This window comes from Anolis carolinensis, chromosome 5 (assembly GCF_035594765.1).
Source record: "Anolis carolinensis isolate JA03-04 chromosome 5, rAnoCar3.1.pri, whole genome shotgun sequence".
Classification (NCBI taxonomy): Eukaryota; Metazoa; Chordata; class Lepidosauria; order Squamata; family Dactyloidae; genus Anolis; species Anolis carolinensis.
In genome coordinates this window covers 64505818-64529289 of record NC_085845.1, presented here as the reverse complement: position 1 = coordinate 64529289, position 23472 = coordinate 64505818, and the positions used below count along the sequence as shown (strand labels likewise).

At 37.3% G+C, this 23472-nt stretch overlaps 1 protein-coding gene across 23 annotated transcripts in view; it reads right to left on the bottom strand.

Moving 5' to 3' along the window:
* The window catches only part of tenm3 (teneurin transmembrane protein 3), a 1793546-nt gene that overhangs the window by 1141379 nt on the left and 628695 nt on the right, over window positions 1-23472 (bottom strand). For 22 of the 23 annotated variants that reach the window (XM_062982692.1, XM_062982693.1, XM_062982691.1 and 19 more), the window contains one exon: window positions 15543-15707. The gene's annotated coding sequence lies outside the window, so the exon portion shown is untranslated. The remainder of the gene's footprint in view (window positions 1-15542; window positions 15708-23472) is intronic. The other variant, XM_062982699.1, reaches the window with a different exon arrangement.

Genomic DNA, 23472 nt, shown 5'->3' with positions numbered 1-23472 from the left:
ATTAAACATTTGACAATGATGAGACTGTTTTAGGGTTAAGTCTATTCTAGGACTAGAGGGGAAATGAGAAAGGAGGTTAAAGAATTATCCCAATTGGAGTGTTTAGACATTTGAAAAGTCCCTTTCTTGTTTTTTTGCCCCTTGAGCACTGATTCCCCCCCCCCCATCCCTAGCGAGTATTCCTTAAAAATAATTCCTGAGGCATTTTGTATAAGTCAAATGGTTATGTTGGAGAAGCTGAAAAATAAGAATATTGATAAAACCTAAGTCTTTTTTTTTAAAAAAAAAAGTTTAGCATGGTTGTAGAGACCCAGTGTCTATGGACAACAGGATATTGCACCAAAGAAAAATAATTCCTTAGAAGCAAAACATGGATGATATGAACCAGATTATCTACTGCATGTGACAACCGGAATTTTGTGGATGATACATAACACAAACATTGTTATGAATAATTTAGACTGTATTTAGGCTATCATTTCTAAATAAGAATATAATTTTTAAAAATTATATATTTATTCCTTCTCTTGTGCTATAATTCTAGGATGCAGTGATGTTTGGAATTGATATATTTACATTTTGTACACAAGTAAAACCTTATCTGGGCCTTCCAAAACTGCTATCATCAAAATTACCTGTCTGCTTGATTAATCAGTCTTGTTTCTATAATCTGTTTGCTGAGCAAATTAAAGCTAAGTATATTGACCCTAATTTCAAATAGCTATGTTTTGGTATTTATTGAGTACATATGTTTACATTACAACAGGGCACCAGACTGAAAATACTCAACTTTGCCTCATTGTTTAAATAATGCTTACATGATTTTCTCCTTTTCCACAAAAAGCTCTTATAGAAAGGATTCTTATCAACCACAAATAATAGCCCATTTAATAATTTCTTACGATTATAACTGCAGAATGTGTCAATTTTATTTTTGAATAAAACTAAATAACCATCAATCCATAGATAAATAATGGTTAAATCGGTTGCATTACTTTCATCGTGTCTTATCCCGGAAGCAGATGAGAGACCATCCTGCCATTCCAACTCTCACTGCCCTGGCTCAGAAGGAGAGAAGAGGTAGGCATAGCTCCATCATCCTCAGTACCAAAAGCAGATGAAAGGTCCACTCTCCTTTCCAATTTCCACTGCCCTGGCCTTGGAAAGAGAAAAGGAGAGACAGACACAGTCTCTTCATGCCTTGGCCCAGAAGCAGATGAAAGACCAACCTGCCATTCCAACTGCCACTGCCCTGGCTTCAGAGGGAGAGAAGAAGAGGAAGGCACAGCTCCATCATGCCTAGGCTAGAAGCAGATGAAAGGCTCATCTTTCCTCTCTACTGCCACTGCCCTAACCTCAAAAAGAAAAAAAAAGGCAGTATCTGCTTGATAGAAACAGAAACCACACACATACACAATTACAGTTTAATCCTGTGCATATCAGAGCATTTATCTTTTATATTGTTTTATTATCTATCTTCTTTATTTTCCCTACAGGTAATTCTAAATATATTTAATTTAGACAAGTATAAAATCTTACCAACAACCTATTATTGAATGCTTTTATAATATAAATGGCATAGTTTGTGTATTATTAGCCAAACATCTCAGTGTGCCAAAGACTTGAATCAGCATTCTTGTGGTATTGAAATAACATCTCTAGTCAACTAGCAAAAGAACACAGCCTGGGGTTTCACCTGAAGGAGCCCATGGGTCAATTGTTTTTACATGTCTCATACTAACTAGTACTCTCAAGCTGGAAATGTTTAAAGCATAACAATAGAATAGGAACTGTGTAATGTTTATTAATAAGGACAGCCATCTGTAAAAGTGAATGATGATTCATTTGCTAATTAAGTACTATAACTGCCTCACAGAAATTCAGATCTCAGCTTGTAGTCATGAATTCAATAGTCTAAAATAAACTGTGATCCAGGTTCTAAATCTTATACTAAATAATGTGTTTAGTAACTGGTGTTTATGTTCAAAGGATCAGGTTTTGTAGTTTTTAATCCATTGCATAGTGCAATCACTTTTATCTGATGGTAGAGAAAGATTGATTCGATTTCCCCAAAAAATGTCAGCCATAAGGCATTAAGACTTACCTTCCAAGATATAAATAAGGTGGACCATACACTCTTACTTTAAGAAGGATGGACACTGCAGGTGAAAAGGGTACTTGACAGAAAAAAGATGAAAGGGAACAAAAAGCAATGAAGGGGTGGTGGAAAATGAATGTGTCAGTTCAAAGGAAGAGACAGGAACTAGCCCCAGTCATGAACTGCTGCACAATTTGTTTGTGAATGGGAAAGCCTCTTAAAAGCAGACACTCATAATTCTGACCCTTGATTAGACCTTCACACCCTTGGTTAAGCTGCTGAAGGCTTAGGTCTTTTGCCAAAGTGGCCAAAATAGTATGCAACTGTTTGCAGCCATGGCTGCTGTCAAGAATAGATCTCTTAGATTTATGGTGCTTGGCCTCATTTTAACCTGTTTTGATGTTTATCAGTGGCCTCTAGCATTTGTGCAAATACAGATGGAGATTCTGAAAGAGTTCCATGGTGTTAATGTCAACAGAGAATAGTACGCAATTGGTACATCTTAAAAATGCTTCCAAATGCTTCAGATAACTGGAAATCTGTAGTTCCTTACATTAGGGATTTTGTTTAGTTTTTAAAATTATAATTATACAATTGTTTATTTACATTGCTTGAAACAATGAGGCAATGTACCTTACTAAAATCAATCTTAAATAAAGTATAATCTCCCATATCTTGGGGAGGGGGAGCCATTTCTATAGTTTGCATAGATACATTAAACTACGCATAATAAAGTAATTTATTGCTAACCAACAGATGGAATAATGAGACCACATGTGGGTTGCAATAAGGGAAACTTTATCATTGTTACCTATCTAAATGTTTCTAAGTGATATGGAAAACCTAATGGAGGGGACAACCTGGTGTGGGAGTAATCAGGGCAGTGGTCTCCTCCCCATCTCCTCCCCAACTTCCTTGGGAGAGATAACAATAGCACCTGAAAAGAACCCAAGTTTTAAAAAAGGTTTGCTCCCAGGTGAGCTATTAAACTGGGGGGGGGGGGTGATCACAGGATGTCAATCCTCTATCCACATGTCCCTCTGCTGTGGGAAAAAAACACTGAGACTAGCTCCAAGGACAGTAAGTTTCCTCATCCTGATTGCATGAAACTCAGGGGCAGCTCCAGATAGCCATTCTTCACCAAAGGGGTGCCAGAGGTGCTCATTGAACTCAACATTCCCTCCAAAAACCTAACACAGAAAACATATTTAAAGCTTCACCATTAGCCAGTTGTCCAACTCCCCCATGACAGTGTAAAGTAGGTGAAAAAAACCCTCATTGAAGATAAAAATTCCTACCCAGTCGTGATGTGACTGTGAAAGAAGGAAGGAGGATAGGCCAATAAAGACCCAAGAGTGAGAGAATGTGGTGGAGCAACCCTTAGACTTGCTCCACCCCTTCGCCACATGAGACCAGCAAATATATATCTCCCACCCAATGCAGGCTAAGGGTTAGAGGAAATCCCATTATTTTTAATGGAATAAATGCAGAGGTGCAGAGAAGAAGAAGGAGCTTGTACAGGAGGAGCTAAGTGAAGAACTTAATAAGTGGAATCATAGATAAGTGAAACTGTGTATATCAGTTCTGTGGATATGGAGTTTGTACTGTATGTCTAATGCAATGCTGTTATTTGACAAATTTCATACAGAAAGTACCAAATCTTCATGAGCAGCTTTTTTGGAAAGTATGGGAGAGAAAGACTGAATAGGATGGTATGATTTAAGAGTTTTGGAAACTGGTGCCATCTGTATGCAGATGACACCCAACTCTATTACTAGTTTCCACCAAAAGCCAAGGAAGCAGCCCAGACCCTGACCCGGTGCCTGTCAGCTCTTGTGAACTGGATGAGGACTAACAAATTGAAATTGAATCCAGACAAGACGGAGGTCTTCCAGGTCAGTCGGAAAGCAGATCAGTGTATAGGATTGCAACCTATGCTGGATGGGATCACACTCCCCCTGAAGACATAGGTCCACAGTCTGGGATAATCCTGGACTCATCACTGACTCTGGAGGCCCAGGTGTCGACAGTAGCCAGGAAGGGCCTTTGCACAATTGAAACTTGTGTGGCAGATGCGACCATACCTTGAAAAGCTGGACTTGGTCATGGTGGTCCATGCCTTGGTTACATCCCATTTAGACTACTGTAATGGGTTTTACGTGGGGCTGTCCTTGAAGAGTGTCCGGCAACTTAAATTATTTCAAAGATTTGCAGCCAGGTTATTAACAGGTGCTGGACCCAGGGAGCATACTACCCCCTGCTAAAGCACCTGCACTGCCAATTCTTTCCGGGCCCAAATTCAAGGTGCTGGTTTTGATCTATAAAGTCCTAAATGGTTCAGGTTCTACTTACCTATCTGACCGCATCTTCTCATACCAACCTGTCAGAATGCTAAGATCTTCTAGCGAGGCCATCCTCTTGTTGCCATCACCATCACAAATGTGGTTGGTGGCGACAAGAGAGAGGGCCTTCTCAGTGGCCGCTCCAACTCTTTGGAACTCCCTCCCCAAAGAGGTTAAAATAGCCCTGTCCCTGTCATCTTTTTAAAAACAGCTAAAGACCTTCCTGTCTGCACACACTTTTGATGAAGAAACTTGGCTGTAATGACAGGAAGGCTAACTTTTATTGACTTGCGCTAAGATCCCCATCTATCTTGTTGAGTCACTTGCAATAACTGTATTAGATTAGTGTCTTTAAATGTGTTTATTTATTTCTTATTGTAAATTTGTTTTTATAAACTATTGTTATATACAGAGAGAGAGAGAGAGAGAAAGATAGAGAGAGAGCGGGAGGGAGTTTTGTATTGTCTTTTATATAATGTTGTGAGACACTTTGGGTCCTGGTTAGAGAAAAAAGCGGGATATAAAAAGATTTATTATTATTATTATTATTATTATTATTAAAATTTTATTTTGCAACCTCATCAGACAGGGGCAAATATGACAGCATGCACCAGTTCCCATCCCATGATGCACTGCAACTTCCATCAGGGCTCCATCATAAAAAGGAAGGTGAACAGGCACATGCTGCCATGGTGGCAACATGAGAGGCAACATGGGGACTCGAGTGAGTCGCACAATGAGTACTGTGGGGTAATGGGTTCCCCACACCCCCAGATGGGCACTGTTGAAATCACCACAATCCATGGTGATTATAGCAGGAAATGTAATGAGTTTGTTGGACAGATGGAAGTACTTTTTGTTAGAACAAAGCTAATGGTTTAGATTGTACATTGAGAACCTGTGATGCAGGTTCTTAATGAAATTCTTTATAGAGGTACAGTGAGAGAGCCAGTGCAAAGAAAGAGTCTTAAACTGGGACTTGGAAGACCTATATTTTACCCTAACTGAGCTATGAAATTTCCTGGGTGTCCTTAGGCTGATCATTTTCCAGGCTTTTATTCTCACCAAGTTCTGGATAGGATAAAAAGGGGGAAGAGGCGAGCTATATGTACCACCTTGAGCTCATTAAATGAAAGGGTAACTAATAAATAAATAAATAATCAAATAAACCACATTTATCAAACAAATATAGTCACTAACTCATGAAAAGACACCTGTTCTTTCCTGTCTGACTGAGATAAAACAGGATTATCAACCCCCTGTAGCCCTTTCCAGATGCCAGGAGTTGGTTGTCATACCAATGCTTTTGCTACTATCTGCTTTTGGGAAAATGAGGTTCATTGGAAATACATTAACCTAGAATCTTTGTGAGGCAGGTTTAAAACATTCACATAATCAAAGGTCAAACAAATAAGTGAAGAGCTAATCACACAGCAGTGTATTGACATGGAAGACCCACTGTGAAATGGAATGGCCAGCATTCAAATGATGCAGCTCTTACTTTGCAAAGATGGATCACAAGGCAAGAAGAAGAAAAAGAGTCAGCAGCCTAGATATGAGGAAATGCTTTGGGATATACACTGCCAGCTGAAGGATTGCTGTGGCTTTTGAGTTTCTGTGTGTAATGACAAGGAGGACCTCCTGCTGTATGTCATTTTCCAGCAATTCTATACTCATTTTAACAGGGCAGTACATTCATTGGTTTCACGTGAAACTCATAACAAAGAGAAATTCTAGGTAGTAATGTTGAAATAATGTAATAGTGTATGAGTAAGTATGAAGTAAATACATGTAGTCCTACAGACAGTGAATTATATTACTGGGAAGAAATAGCTAAGTCCTATAATTAGGTTGGCTAACAGTCTTTACTATAAAATTCTTACTGTTTTGGAGAGGAACATTAAGTGCTTTCATGGTGTTCAATAAGAAAATTAGATTTTCTCAGGAAACAGGATGAACAGGAGTACAGCAGTAGGACTGGTGGGCTTATTTTTTTATAATGATGAAATCTCTTTCTGAGATTGGAAACTTTCAACCTGTAAGATACTATCAGTTATATTTCAAACATTTAAAAAACTAAGTTGAAATTGTTGATAGAAAAGTTCAGAACAGCAAGGTTCTTTAAAGTGTACACAGCCACAGGATAGAATCCCATTTTCAATAACTAGGATCACAACATTACTTGAAAACTTGCCATGCGTGTCACACCTTTTCCTAAGCTTTACTAAGAACTTGGATAAGAACAGTCAATCAACCGGTTATATCAGGCAGCCTATCCTCCTTCCTTTCCAAATAGTTGGAAGGTTTCAAAAAGTCATCTTTTAAGTATGCTGTGACAGGTCCCCTGAAATATCCTATACCCAAAAGGACTTCTGAAGTAATCCAATATTCCCTTTATATACCCTTATTTTACTGAGGAACTGAGAACATTACCTCTTGACTCCTGCTGTCACTAGATGCCTGCTTAACATTAGGGAACATCAATTGGGCAAACTGCTGGCAAATAGTGGGGATTATATTGCTGAGTTAGAGGTTTCACAGGATTTTTGAAGAGAGTTCACACAGATTTCCCAAGAGCCTGGTGCATCAGTGGCTTTAACACGTATAGTATCAAAAACCTTGACCAAACTTTTTGCTGTCACCTGACACTGTGATAGAAAAAAGACCAAGACCTGCCCATGCCAAAAATTCTTGACAAAGGCTATAAAAGATGCAAAAAAAGCCAGACAGCTACATTTTTAATAAAGACAAGAATGTGAAACCAAGAGCAGCAATAACAGAGAGAACTACATGATAAAATCCCTAAGCCAAATGCTTTCCACTAGGTTTCTTTGTTAACCCTGGGAGACTTATTATCTTACCCTTGTCCTATCTATGAACAGGGAAAGGTAGGGCATTGATTTCCCAAATGGCATGGTTTGGACAATCCCCATTTCTTAATTGTAGAGGCTTGATCATTTAAGATTTTAAAATAACAATAATAATAACATTAAATCTTTGAAATCAGAAGCATGTGACACTTTTTATATAGCTTTTTATACCCATGTGGTATTATGGCTTCATACTATAGAAGTGCATAATACTGTTAATATTACACAGATTCAGAGCTAATGCCATTAGAGTACCAAAGGAACAATTAACGAATGTGAATGTGTATTAAGATTAATATCCCAAACCCTGACAAACCTCCACTGGCCCATTACCATGATAATAGGTCCACATTTTCTTTGTGTCTCTGAACTAGTAGATGGTATGCTCCTCACACACATAGCCCCCAATCTTAATTCAACTATTCTCACTGGTTTATATTGCATTTGCAAATTGCTTTTAAAAGAAGTTAATAACATACACAAATACTTTTATATGGCATCAATGGGATGATCAAAGGGCACTAGTTACTTTTATTCCTCTCCCCCCTCCCCCGCATCTTCTTGAGAGCTTTCAAACAAGTGAGGATCAGAATGAATAGATAAAACCAAGGAGATGAGGATGAAGAACTTTTATACTTTCTAGCCCTTTCCTATTGTGTTTGGAGCTTCTAAAGATACTGGCAAGTCACCGTATGATCACATATTGAAGGCCCCTCATGCACAGTTAGTCAAAAGACGCAGTTGCAAAGCTTTTTCTAAAATGTGTACTATTCTGTTCATGTTATGGCACATTGGTAAAATTGTAAGTCTTTTATAGTCAACTAAAAAAAAACCTTACCTATCAGTTTTGTTTTAAAGATATACTTTACAAGCTACTGAATAGTGGTAACCTCCTGTCCTCTTGTCATATCCAGTCCTTTAGATGATGCTGCAAAAAAGCAATTTTCTGCCTCAAAAGCACTCTATTTTTTTTTCAAAAAAAGTTTGTCTCCTGGCAATTTACCGGTCTACTAGAGCTGCACAACCATATACAGATGAGAAAGACCAAAATAGGGCAATTTATTTGATTATTTCCTTTCAAAACATTTAGCAAGGATTACATATCTAACAGTGAAAAGCCCAATAGAAATGTTCAGGTATGACCTGGTGTCATGCAAAAAACCCATCTATTTGCAAGAGTTCTCAAATATCTCAGATGTGCATTTTGTTTAATGTGATTTCAATAATAAATACAATTAATTCTTATTTGAAAGGGAGAGCACTTAGAACAGACAACAAAAGAGAGCATTATGCCATTTTTAGAAAAAGAAGTATACATGAATATTACTGATAAGCTGTTCACTAGACAAACTGAGAATGAGAAATTGATTTTTAAATGCTTAGCTTTAAAATGTGAAATTTAAGGTATGTTATAAGCTGTTAAGAATTGCAGACCTAGTAGTCTGCCTTCTGTTTTTCCCCATTCCTAAATATAGTGAGAGAAGGAATTTGCTCTGAATAGCCCTGCACTTTCCTAGGAAGGCTTTTCTGTACAAACTGGTCAAAGTCTACACCTGGAAATGAAGGGATTCAACTACGCTTTCACTTTTAATTCTGATTCAGATCTGTTCACTAAAGAAAGCTCAATGCTTTTAATCTGTTATATATGGTGGATTCTAATATATTCCTCATCTACATAGCTACACACAGATTGCCAAACGGATCTAATCTGTCTGTGTAGTGGATTTCAGCCTTTGGGAAAAGGTATCCATAAAGATTTTTCTGTATAAGCCTAACCTTCTTTCACATATGTGAAAATAAGCCCCTACTACTCAATTTTGTAGTGTGTTATACCTCAGTTAGACCCAGAACTAAAAAGCTGGTAAATCATACCTCCCATCTTTTTCAGCCCTTTTATTTGATAAACTGCTTGGGAATATCTAAACCTTAAATGGTCTCATAACTCAGGTTGACTTCACTATTTTGAGATGGAGAACTGAGATAGGTGGAAGGGATACTGCTTGGTCTTCCGTTCTTTCTCCTCAACCATTCCTGCCTCCTTGCACTACTTGTACCATGGATCCTCAAAACGCTTCAATACTACTTCTGGTCAACCAAACAAATCTGTACAAAATATCACATTAGCTGAACAGAGAATTAGTGATATGAAAGCAAAACAATAAAAAGTTTAGAGAGGATCTCCTTTTAATTATCACAGAAATAGTGAGAGAATGATTGCAACTCTCTATTTATTGCAAGAGTTGGGAAAGTAAAGATTGTAGGCACTTTCTGAATGATTCTACAGTCCCCCTTTGTTGCCCCCGATGCATTTGTGACCCCTCCACTTTTAAATTGTTTTCTTGGTAATTTCTCACCTCAAAATTTACCAAAATGCACCAAAACCATGCACATCCACATCAGGCTGGCTTACATCCACACTATGCCAAATCATTTTTACATCTAATTGATGGTTGAAAATGTTGGCTGAAAACCATGTCTGGTAAATTGCAAAAATTTTGCAGACAGGCAGCAGGGAGGAGAATTACCTTTGCCCCATGCAGTTGTTTACTATAGTGCAGGGGTTCTCAAACCTTTAAAGCCACAGAGCCCTTTTTGAAGGAAATGTTTCTCGTGGAGCCTCAAGAAACTTTTGGACACAGGGGCCACAGCGAATTTTAACATTTGACAGATGGGCTGGGACAGTGACAGGTGAATGGGTGGTGTTTTTGAACTGTCTGGTTGGCAGAAGCTGGGGCTAACAGCGGGAGTTCACTCCACTCTCTGGATTTGAACCACCGACCTTTCTGTCAGCAAGGTCAGCAAGATCAGCAGCTCAGCAGTTTAATCCGCTGCACCACCATGGGCTCCATTATTTAAATGCTGGCACAGCTTAACATTTAAATAACTGAAAGAAAGTCTTTATGGATTACAACTGCAAACCATGAATGTATGGACTGAGAACAGCACTTCAAAATTCTGCTATCTAAAGGAAAATTTTGAATATATCCCTTAAAACACACATATTATAATGTAACTTAATTTGTAATTTCTAGAAAGTGATGTTGTCGCTAAAAAAATCTAACACACTTCATGTAAAGCAACTAAGAATCTTTTGATGTCTAAAGGCTAACTTTTTTTGCATAACATTTTATAGACCTCAACCCTCTTCATCAGAAGCAGAGATCTGCAGATCATGAAATGTTTATGTCATTTTTTTATTTTCAAAGTGGCCCGATACCTTTTGATATTGCTACTCCCCAGCTCCAGAAACTTGACTCAAGCATAATTACTAGTGTTTTCTTTCCTACTGCTTGATAAATAATAACCACAATTGATCCTGCAAAAGAGTAATAAGGTGGATATGTTAGCTTTAAATTTTAAATGATGAATATGAGCAACATTTTAAAGATGGATCATGGATTATATTTATCTTTATATTTCCTTCCACAGTCAGTTGAATTCACAAATACTATATCTAAAAATGTGTTTTGATAATGTTTCCCATAGCACAATGTGTTCAATTGTGATGAAATTTGCATAAAACCCATTTTAGGCTTTCTTTGTAATCAAACAAATCACGTAGTCAAAGTACAATTTGAAAAAGATAATTTGATTTTTATTATTTTTATGAGTAGCCTATTCACTTTTTTATTTTTCTGACTAAAGATCTCTCGAAAGGAGATAAAGGAATAAATTGCAACAATTCATTTAGCTGATCAATTCAACATTTTTTCCCTCACAATTTGTCAGAGCACAAATGTTAAATAGCCACGTGCGTTCAGTAATAAAATTAATCTTTGAAATTTCTATGATAAGTAAAATTACATATTGTGTGTAGTGAATATTGTTTGTCACAAAGTTAAATTTGTTGTCCTTTAGATGTTGTTGGACTGCAACTCCCATTTAAAAGTGCATATAATGAATACAGAAGTAATCTAACATAAAATGCATGGTAACAATAATTTTTTCTTGCCAAATTTTTGTGCAATCTTGATCAGAATTGTGCAAGAAAATATATACATTTATTTTTGGAGATTTTAAAACATTGAAGACAAATATAGTAATGAGACAGAATGGCATTAATAACTGAGAAAATGAGACTGGGAATGCCTGAGAAAATGACAAGTGACAGAAATGAAAACTGATGGGCTTGACCACTACTAACTCAACTGCCACAGTCATCTTAGTCAACAGTGCTGTTCAAACAATGGATGTTCAAACATACATTAAATTATTCTGTCCTCTTATTCCTATTGTTCAGTATTTGCGATTATTCAACATTCAACCACAGTTCAATATATTGAGATAATTTTCCTTTCAGTCACAGGGAAATACATCTGAAGAACAAGGACACCTTAAAACTCTAGTCTGACAAAGTAATTCACAAAATATCAGCACATAGCAAAGCAACACTTTTATAGCAAAGCTAATGCAAGTGTGTACAGTCAATCAATATTTGTACCAAGCAGCATGGAAGTGTCCTCATTAAGCCTCTATGTGTAGTTCAGAGACAAAGACTTCAAAGTGGCAAACATGTCTTTAAAGCTTTTTATATATAACTTTCAGAGAAAACTTCTGAGAGAGAGTTTGGTGGTAGTTCCTTCTTTTTTAAAAAACAAACAAACACCCTGACACACTGTGGGTTAGGCCCCTCCACCTTGTCTTACTGTCTTGTTCCAATACCAAATAGGAAAGGAAAATAACACCAGACACAACACAACTGCTCTTGATATTAAATAAGACATCACTAGACAAAACATACATTTGCAGTTTAATATAACCCACTCTCTTCAAAAATTATCTAATTCCAAGAACAAATCACTAAAATACTGTATTGAGAAAAGTAATAGGCATGTAATATCAGTTTTTAGAAAATCACAGTTACAGCAGCAATCCCCATTCAACATGGCATGTTCCAATAAATATTAATGTATCCCTATTTTTTAATCTTAGAAAGAGCTAAGGCTTGACTGTTGTGTCTGGCACAAGAGTTCCAGACACTGAGCAACTATCAACACACTCAAGACCTATTCATGGTTGAGAAATATGGTGTAAACCTCTTTACACTGTCTTTTATAACTCCCGGTGCTCTGTGGTTATGTCAACAAAAAGAAAGACAGATGCTTCTGAGCCTGTGGGATGACTGTTGTAGTTTCAGCACTCAATGAGGTACATTAAAGAATCACAGAATTGAACTTCCGGTGAAGAAATTGAGCTATGAACAATATCTAAACTTCCATATAATCCAGATTATCAAAGCAGATAATCCACATTATCTGATTTGAACTGGATTATCTGAGTATACACTGCCATATAATCCAGTTCAAAGCAGATAATCTGGATTTTATATGGCAGTGTAGAAAGGGCCTATGTGAGCTGTCTGAAAAGCTGGAACATCCTTGGCGGTTTATCAACTGTATGGAGTTGATCAATACTTTTTCAGAAAGAAAAAGGACAGGCACAAACCCCTCAAAACTCAAAGAATCTCACTTTCATCACTGAAACAGGAGAAGGATAGGGAAGAGAGGGAGACATTGTGCACCCCAGCAACCTTGTCATGCAAACAGATGCAGACAAAAGCAGCTTCTTAAAATACAATATTTAAAACAAGGCTGTAAAATGAAAAGATGCCCTCAAATCTGCTGTGTATTTTTTAAAGGCAACTTGACTCAAGATCAACAAGACCAAGATTCAAAGATCAAAAAGACCAGAAAGAAGCTTCTAGGAAAGGATCTTTTCCAGAAAAAGAACACCCAGTGACAGAAACCTTGACTCAATTAAGCATCATTACAGATGGAATAAAAATACTGGAGACCAGGATTGTCAAGAGAATTACAAATGTTGAAGATTATTTAAAGTAAGGGCAATAAGAGATGGAAAAAAGATATGCAATACATGGCAGACACAATGAGTGGTATTTTGAAGCAGCACGAAGAGCAAAAACAGAAAATGAAGATAACTGAAGAGACACAAATGAAGATGCAAATGGATTTACAAAGAGATTCAATCCAACTCCAAAGATCACACTCCAAATCCAACTCCAAAGAGTACACACACACACAAAACCTTTTTGAGGTTAAGTGGAATACCAGAATTGGCAAAGGAACTTGATATGGCAATTAGAGAAGTTGTGGCTGGAATCCATGGTAGATCAGAAGAAGTGGTCAAGACTCAAATTGACAAGACCTCTAGGGTTCAATTCCTATATGCAATAAGGAATAAACTTCCAAGAGATGTGACTGTGTTGTTTACAAAAAAGAAAATATTAGACTAAGTTTTGCAAGCCCATGCCAAAGATTGAATTGAAATAGAAAAAGGAACATCTGGGAGGGCAGGAAGAGATGGCAACCTCAATAGATCCTGGATAAAGAAGACGTTAAAGGACAGCAGCAGGTCACTTCCAAGGGATTCTGGAAAGTTAACCTACCAGAGATAAGAAGCTTGTACGACAAAAAATTAGATGTTTTTGATTATGAAGATTAGAAATGTTCTTTTTTATTTCTCTTCTCTTTTAATGTCCTAGAAACCTTTTTAGTATTAGACAGCAATGGAAGAAGACAAAAATGCAAGATGTTTTAAATGCCCCCGTTCTATATCCACTGTTGCATCCCTTCCCATTCCTCATATATATCATATGCAACAAAAATGATATGGGGAAATAAAGAATAATAGAATTCTAGAGTCAGAACTACAATAACAATTTAGTCCAACCCACCAGCATTTATGGATATACAACTGAAGCTCTTCTGAAAGAAAGAAGAAACCTGCAAGCTATAGTTAAAAATCAAAACAGAGCAGGGACTAAGGCTGAAACAAAACTGAATGAGAGTAATAGAGGGATATTTCCTTTCCAAATATGGACAGTGGAAAAAAAATCTTTGTATGGCCTGATCAAGATACCTCGATGTTTTGATTTCTGTATCAGAGAATTCTGTATTCACTTATTTTGACCAGCTATAAGGACAATAGATATCAGTAGTGTTCAAAGTTCTGATTGCCAAAGAGACAGATTTCTAAAATTTTAAACTCTTTAAAGCAATCTACTTGGCTAGAATAGGGGTGAAATAGTGAACTAGTTTGTGTGTGTATAAAAGAAACCATACTTTAGCATTTTAATAAGTTTACCTGATAACCAGTTTAAAAGTATATATAGACTATCTTATGCAACAGGTCATATGAATTCTTCATCTACTATAATGTTTGAAGGATGAATAACAGATGATGAGATTTGCCTGAAAAGGGATTATTGAAAGGGAGAAAACAACTTCACATTTGGTGAGATCTATAAGAAGGCGTGTCCTGTTAGATATAAGAAATGATACATCCAACTTGTAGATAGATTAGACAAATTCAAGATACATTTCAGAATTCCACAGTTATGCCAGAGACTAGACCTTTCAACGTCATACCAATCTGCACATTACATTTCCTTGTGTATACAGATATGGGGGCACTCTGTTTGCAAAAAAAGGCTACATAGAAAAAAAGGACCTACTCATCTTCCAGTCTCCAATTCCAGGGTGACTAATGAAAGACTCTTATTTCAAATTCCACAGAGCTAACTAGTTTTGATTTTTTTCCAGGCATCTAAGTTGACAGGTTATTCAATACTGATAATTACAAATTGTATTATGGCTTGATATCAGGCAACAATTATTAGAACACATTTCTTTTTCTTAGTTTTAGAGGACACCAGATGGCTGGCATCCACTATTCCCACAGCTCTGATATGAACATGACACCCAAAAGAGTGATTCATTTTGGTCTTCATGCTGTAGTTGTAGGATAGAACCGCAAATGTAAAATCCCCCTAAATAAGTAAATAAAAGACTTATGTAAGGTTGGGTTAAGATCATGAATCTGTCTGTGGATTATGTTTCCCTTATAAACCTTTTGTCAGAAATTCATCAAGAAAGATTTGGGGAAATACATAAATGTGTTAATGTGTCTCTGAGAAGCAGAGGTTTGCCCTAAATCTAGAGCACTGCAACCATTTTATCTTGCAGTGTGTAATAAGAGCCTTAGTATGTGCTTTTAAGTTAAAAATAGAAATGTAGGTTAATATATGGAATGGTGACTAATACGGAGAAGAGAGAGGGAAGCCTTGCATGTAGGTTTTCTGCAGATATACCCCTAATGTTTACTCCACTTGAAAATGCAGTTTTAAGCAGCATGATAGTACCCTCAGGCCACTACAGTTTCAAAAACAAGTTCTTTTTCAACGGGGAGCTCTTTCCCCTTGTGGTCACTCACCAATATTTACAAGGCAAGGTCACTTTGAATGCCACTGGCAGTTGAAAGAACAAGAAGAAGAGCGACACTTTTTGTCTTCACTGAGCTGGAGGATTCTGCCAATGTGATCGCCAACAATGACATTACACCAGGGAAAGGTTGTCGCAGTCCCGCACTCCGGCTCTGCTGTGGAGACCAAACAAAACAAAAACAAGGTGGGGAAAGTGCTTTCTTTTCTGAAGTGGTAACACAAAAAATGAAAACATTTTATCTTTGGAATATAAATGAAGCTTTAATCTTAGCAATGTGAGAAGACTGGTATCTAACAGTTCACTTTAAAACTGGGATTTTAAACAGACATCCCCCAAGAAATTGAATATCCTTCTGTAAAATTAATTAATTACTTGGAATGCTTGCTGGAAGGAAATGGCCATAAACATCTTACACACCCAGCAGGTGGTAGAGACTCGACAGACACAACGATTTTATTAAAATTACTAAAAGACACATTTTGGGGGACGAAGGATGGGTAGCAGTATCTATAAGTACATGAACCAATGAAGATATATAGCAAGGCAAAATATTAATTAGTTCTTTTATTTATTTGCATTTTTATATCATCTATGTGAATTATTACCTATATGCCTGATATGTCCTAAAAGAAAAAAACTGTGATGAATAAATAAACAGCTCTAGAAATCTTCAATAGGGTGCTTTACCTTGCAGGGAATATTATCATTGGCTTTTGATACAATTTCTGCTGCAGGGAAAGACTTTCAAAGCTCGGAATGCTGAAGTATTGCCAGGCGCTCAAAGACCCCCTGCTGTGCGCGTCAAACTAAGAAATCTCTCTGAACTTGTCGAATTAAAAGTCATCTCTCTCTCTCTGCAACCCCTGCATGAGCTGGGAAGCTCTGTCCTCATTTTTCCCCCTCCCAGTGCCTCCATGATAAACAAATGGAGCCTGGAGCATCTTTATTCTTTACAGGCATATAATTAAAATTCTTCTAAAAATGTAATTGAATGCAATAAATTTTAAAAAGAGGTTCTAGTTAACAATGGTGCTGAAATCGCTTCAGTAGGCCACACTGGTTTAACATTCAATTGTTTTCCAAAGGTAAATCAAAACAACTTAAGAATCTAAAAAGTGGGCCCCCCTTTTTGATTGTACATCAAGAGCATGCTCCTAACTTACACATCTCAGCAGGATTTATGCTTTCTAGAATGTCATATACTTAATTACTGAAATCGTAAAAGTGAAGAAAACTGTTACAATATGAAAAAAGCTAGCTGAGATTTCCTAATTGCTGCATGTCATCATTTATCATACCTCCCAAATGAAAGAAGCTTTATTTATGCTTTTATATTCTTCTTAGTAACACTCTTTTAATTTACCGTTAACAGTGTGAATTCACTTAGTACCTTACTCCCACATCAGGTAATATTCACAATGTTAAACTACTTAGTTTTAGCACTGAAGCATTGTTAACAATTACCTGGGTAGTACATTTACAAATCACAACAAAGGGAAAATATTTTCTTCCCCTCTTCCTACCTAGCACATATATATCCCAGCTTCCAAAAATTAAATATTCAGGATGTTGTTTAAATGCTACCAAGAGACAAACACACAATAATATAACAAAATACCTCTTTGTCTAGAATGTTCAAAATATAAGTTTTATTTTTTGTCCTCCTTGTCACTCTTTCTCATCCTGCCTGCAGATTTTACTTGGTATTACTACCTACAAATTGCTGCATAGAATCTGGTATTTTTGAGCTTCCACTAGACAGGCTGTAGGTGGCGAATGCATTTATTATGAAAGCAATAACCAGTGTGTGATAGGTGACAAGCCTGTTTTAATAATTTCAAGCTTTGCTACCATTGGCTGATAGGAAAATAATTGATGATAACTCATCCTATGAAAGGTGATGGTTAGAGTCATTCTGACATCAGTTCTGATCACAAAGCCTCCTTAGCCACTTCCCTAAGAAGCACCAAAAACACTGGCAGTTGTTTTGATCTATACCAGACCTGCAGAAGATATAGCCTGGGGGCCAGATGTGGCCCGCAAAGGCTTTCACTGCAGTCCGTGGATGTCATGGATAGCTCTGAGAGCAACACCTGAAGTGTCCATACCACTCAAGTTCATGTTTGAATATAGTTGTACTGGCTTGGCTATTTATAGTTGCTGAACTGGGTTGAGTCACTAGGTAAGAAGGAGCCATTTTTATTACCCCTTGTTTTTGTGTGTGTGTGGCTATACAGTATATGATAGGAGAATATTGGTGAAATTTACTCATCAGGACAATCCCCCTACAGTTTGCCTCCTTTTCTTCCATCCCATCCCATGATTTCCAACCATTATAAGGTTTCTTAGGCTTGGAGGAGAAAATGAAGAGAAAGTGAGCAAACTAAACCCTAACTGCATTATCTGCTGCTTCTACTTTCTACCCTCATGACCCTGGCGGCTACTGTGCTGGTTGCAGCAATGAAAAACACTATTAAACCACTATGACTCCTCCCCCCCCTTGAGTCTTTTGTTTTTGGTCATTTTTGCAACCCTAAATATTCTGTTTTATGTTATATTTCATTTTATGTAACATTGTATCTAATTTAACAAAATGATGTTGTTGTGCATTCTTGTGAATTTATTGTGCAAAAAATTAGTTCTTGAAAAATGTGCAAAACCTATCATAGGCTCATGATCTTATCCAGATAAAAAAAGACTTGAATGTTTTTTATTCTCACAGGTAAGCAAAAAAAAAAAAAGAAAGAAAGAAAAAAGAAAAGAAGAAGAAGAAGAAGAAGAAGAGGAAAAGAAGCAGCAAAGATTAATATCCCTAGCCACAGACCACTTTGCATTAAACCAATGCAGACTGATTTCTATTGTTAATCGGTATTAAAAGAAGGCTGGTACATAATACTATTTCACAAAATGTTTAAGAATTATGCTTAGTTTCAAAAAATACAATATGGGTTCCTCAAGATAAAGAATTTGTATATGGGAGAAAGGGAAGTATGACAGAAACCTACACATAATCTTTTCTTTATAAATATAGACATATGCATACTTGAATTGCCTCTCGTGTGTTAACAAAGCCACTTCTCTTTGATGAGAACAACTCTATTCCTCCATGCATGTAATCTTTCAATAGAAGTTAAAGATGGCATCAAATCAGTGAGACAGAGTGGAAAAAAGAAACAGAATATTAACAGTCTGATCCTGTGCATGTTTAGTTGGAATTAATTCCTTTTGAGCTCAATAGAGCTTATCCAAAGTAAGTCCATAGGATAGCTGCCTTCTGTGGGTAAAAGAAATCCAGAAACCGAAAAGTAAAGAGAGGGAAAAGAGGAATACTATGTTACATAGCTTAAACCAAAATAAAAGGAAAATTTAGACAAAAAAGAGTATGTAAGAGACAAGAGCACTTGTCAATATATTCCAGCCAAGGGAGCCAGGACAGAGTAGTGGCTTGAATTTTGGACTGGAACTATGGGAGACAAGTGTTTGAATCCCTGCTCAGCCACTGGTGACCTTTGGCAAGTCTCACACTCACAGAGAAAGGTAATGGCAAACTTCATCTAAATAAATCTGGTCAAGAAAACCATATAAATTAATTAGTTTATGCATTTATTTTATTCAGATGCCACCTTTCTCATAAAGTGGGGGTCAAGAGTTGACTTAAAAACACATACTGTGGGTCCTTTGTACCCGCTGGGGTTTGGTTACAGGATACAAAAACCACGGCCTTGGACTATGATTTCTGGATGATGTGATTTTAATATTGAATGTATTTTTTGTGTGTGTCAGGAGCAACCGGAGTTGCTTTTGGAGTGAGAGAATTGGCCGTCTGCAAGGACGTTGCCCAGGGGACGCTCGGATGTTTTTGATGTTTTACCATCCTTGTGGGAAGCTTCTCTCGTGTCCCCGCATGGAGCTGGAGCTGAAAAAGGGAGCTCATCCACGCTCTCGAACCTGGGATTCTAACCTGGAAGCTTTCAGGTCAGCAACCCAACCTTCAAGTCACGAGGCTTTTATCCCCTAGGCCACCGGAGGCTCCTATTGAATGTAATGTTTTAAATATTTAATATGTATTAATTTTAATTTTAATACAGTAGAGTCTCACTTATCCAACATAAACAGGCCGGCAGAATGTTGGATAAGCGAATATGTTGGATAACAAGGAGGCATTAAGGAAAAACCTATTAAACATCAAATTAGGTTATGATTTTACAAATTCAGCACCAAAATATCATGTTATACAACAAATTTGACAGAAAACGTAGTTCAATACGCAGTAATGTTATGTAATAATTACTGTATTTACGAATTTAGCACCAAAATATCACGATATATTGAAAACATTGACTACAAAAATGCGTTGGATAATCCAGAACGTTGGATAAACGAGTGTTGGATAAGTGAGACTCTACTGTACATATTAATGGTGCCCCTTATACAAACTGGAAAAATTAAGGATTGCTTGGTGGTGGTTCTGTCAATACATTTATGGAGGATACCACAATAATAACAATAAGTTGCAAGCAAATGATTGCATCTTAGAGTAGGAACACAGCAAACATGGAATGTCAGCAGATTATACATGCAAAAATAGTTTACAACATAGACTTATTCAGATGATTAGGTTTCTGTACACAGGTGAGAAAGAGGCTTAAGCAAGATGTCAAAGAGATTAAATTAAGATGAACGTACTGAAAGAAGCAAGACAAGAAAATTCTGTATTAGTGTAAAGAAGTGTGATGTTTTAATTTATGGATGACATGTTTATTTGATTTTGTTTTAGAAGTCATGTTTGGCTACGTTTAAAATGGGTGAGTATTGGAGTTGATAATATGTAGAGGAAGGTAGCCATCTTAGCATTCTGAGGCAGTTGCCATAGCAACGGGGGCGGAGCTAACCGCTGTTTGAAGGAAAAAGGAATGTTTTAAAACCCAGTCAGTCAGGGAGAGTCTGTAATGGTGGAATTACAGAGAAGACTGATTCTCAAGTGGAGAATCAGGGTGGCTCAAATGAGGGAATTTGAGTCAATTCTAAAATAAGGTGACTTATTTTAGGTAGTCTGTGATTGTTAGTCACAGGAGAAAGACTGGTTTCAGATTAGGAAATCAGGGAAGCAGACCTCTAATAGGCCAGACTAAGCAAGTTGGGTGACTTGTTTAGGGTTATTTGTAGAGGCTGTGGAGCAAGGGAAATTAATCCCAGTGGATCCAAGTGATCAGTTTATAGTTTGGTTTTGAGAGAAGAAAGTATTTTGGAAGTTAGAACACCTCAACATCTATTTGTAACAGTTATTTAAGTGCCTTAAAGAAATTATTGAAACCACTAAGCTTTGTACTTGAAGTAAACTTGTTTTCTTCTTCAAACCATCTAACCATCTGTCACACTCATATCCTAAGCTAAACAACGTTACCATCTGAAGTAAATAAGAAGAATTAAAAAGAATAAATTATCCTCTGCCTGACATCTCCACAATTGGTGGCCAGAGCTGAATAAAGCATATCCATATTGGTGGCAGCGAAAATATTTAAATATATAATAACATAATTGATTCAAAAGGGATTCTTCTCCACCTCACCTCATTACAAATTGGTGGCAGCGGTGGGATTAAAAGCATTCCTTCCTGCCTCACATCATTGCAATTAGTAATATTCAACAAATTAAACAATTTTGAACCACAAAGGAAATATCAACTTCTTTTCCAACTGATAAATAATTTCTTTCTAACCTAGACTTAAAATGCATCTTTTTGCAATACATTCCTATATTTCTTGTGAACAAAAAAGTTCCATTTTCATTGCGAACCAGCCATCCTTAATTTTCCTGTCTAGTTTTTTATCTGAAGTGTTCTGGAAAAGTTTTCAGCATCAGTGATTCAATGGTTTCTTCCTTTTTGTTTCTGCTTGTAAATTGATAAAAACTATGACATCCATGTTGTATCACCTTGCATCAATTTGCTGATCTCTTCAGTTTTTTCTGAAATAGACAAAAAAAATCCTCTGACAATCAACAAAATGCTCTTATGGATTGCTGAAGAAGACAACTACCTTTTCCTCAGTCGCACCAACTAGATTTTCATACTGTCAGAAGTGACAGCTCAGCTGAGCAGGCAAAAAATTGATGCTTTAGCTGAAGTATTCAAACAAACCATTTGCGTTTGGTCAACCAAAGCAACCACAGCACATCACCAATGATTTATTCTAGAAACTCAAATGATTTGCCTTGCTTATTCTAATCAATGAAATAGAAGTGGCTGCTAGAGAAGATGTTGGAGAATAGCTATCTAAAGCCTTATTTCAGAGCATGAAAAAAAATTCTACTTAAATGCAGCAACAGAGCAAATAAAAGGTTTTCTTAATTATTTTTGGTTGCTTTTTGTCTAAAAGGATGTCTTTCACCCCCTTAGACAAAACTGAAATGTGCCTAAAAGGAATGTAGTGGTATATTTTTTTCATAAAATGAAAGTGCTGACCAAACTACTAGAAGATTAGGCATTTTGTCATAGACCATAGCAACTTTCTTTGTGGAATCATAAAGCAGATACTTTTGCATTTGGAAAACATGTTTAATTTTCAAGACATTTCTGCATGCACAAATGACTTGAAAAAATTCCATCTGCCCAACAACATAGCACCATCCAGAAAAGTCAGAAGGAACATCAGCAGAGAGTCTGGACTCTCAGCAGAAACACCTGCTTGCCTCCAAAGGCTGAGGAACAAAAGAAGGATGCCTGTGGGGACAAAGTCATCACCGAAGGGGGTTGATCATGGGGGTTCGCCCATTTTTGGGAGCCACTTTGGGGGTGGTATGAGGGCAAGGGCCTATCTCTCAAATCTATTACCTTGTTTTTGACATCTGCCTGCCTGGTTTTATATGTTTTTATTTGGCATCTGCTGGCCTGCCCCATACAGGAAAGATGTGTTTTCTAGAGGAGGAAGAGAGTACACCGGATTTGTGGAGCAACCACTGGAGTTATACAGGGAAGGGGGAGATGTGGAGGGGGTAGACAGGTTCAGCACCAACAAAAGGGGGAGCAAAAAAGAGTGATGACTGACTCCAAACTGTCTCCTATATCAAATAACCCGGATAACCAGGGTGACAATCCCCATAGTTTGAAAATGCTGTTGTCGAATGCCAGGACAATAAATGGAAAAACATCTGCCACCCAGGACTTGATTCTGGATGAGCATGCTGACCCAGTTTGTATCACAGAAACCTGGCTGGATGAGACTGTGGGGAGGGTGTGTGTGTGGGGGGGTTAATATCTAAATTCTGCCCACTAGGTTATCCTGTACAGAAGCATGCAAGGCCTGGGGGGGGGGGAGTAGCAGTAGACTATCGTGATTCCATCCTCCTGACCAGTTTCCCCATCCCACAATCACTAGTTCAAGTGTATTTGCCTAAAAGTGAGTAGCCAGGATAGAGAGACATACTGCTCATCCCTCTGCTCAACAGTCTCCTTCCTGAGCTAGCCGGAGTGGTCTCGGGGTTGGTGCTGGAGTCTCAGTGGCTAATAGTGCTGGGAGATTTCAACATTCAAGCTGAGACTGCCCTGTCAGATGTGGCTCAGTGACAATAGTGAATCTGTCCCAAGTGGTGTCTGGTCCTACTCATGCTGCTGGGGACACTTTTGACCTTTTTTTTAATGCAGGATGGGATGATGTGGTTTGTGGTTTGGAGGAACTTGTCACAGTTCAATTGTCATGGACTTTACATTTACTATTACATGGAATAAAACATCTTAATTCCTTTCTCATGTCCCAGACCATTCCAAAACCAGTTTTCTTATTCAGATCATCCTTGAAGAATTTTCTCATTTTTAAAATAATTTACTCTATTTTTAAATCATATCAATTTTTGAAAAAGGAGTACACTCTGGCACTAGTATGGCTGATCCGCCTGCCCCCCCCCCCCCCCTCACCAAGTCT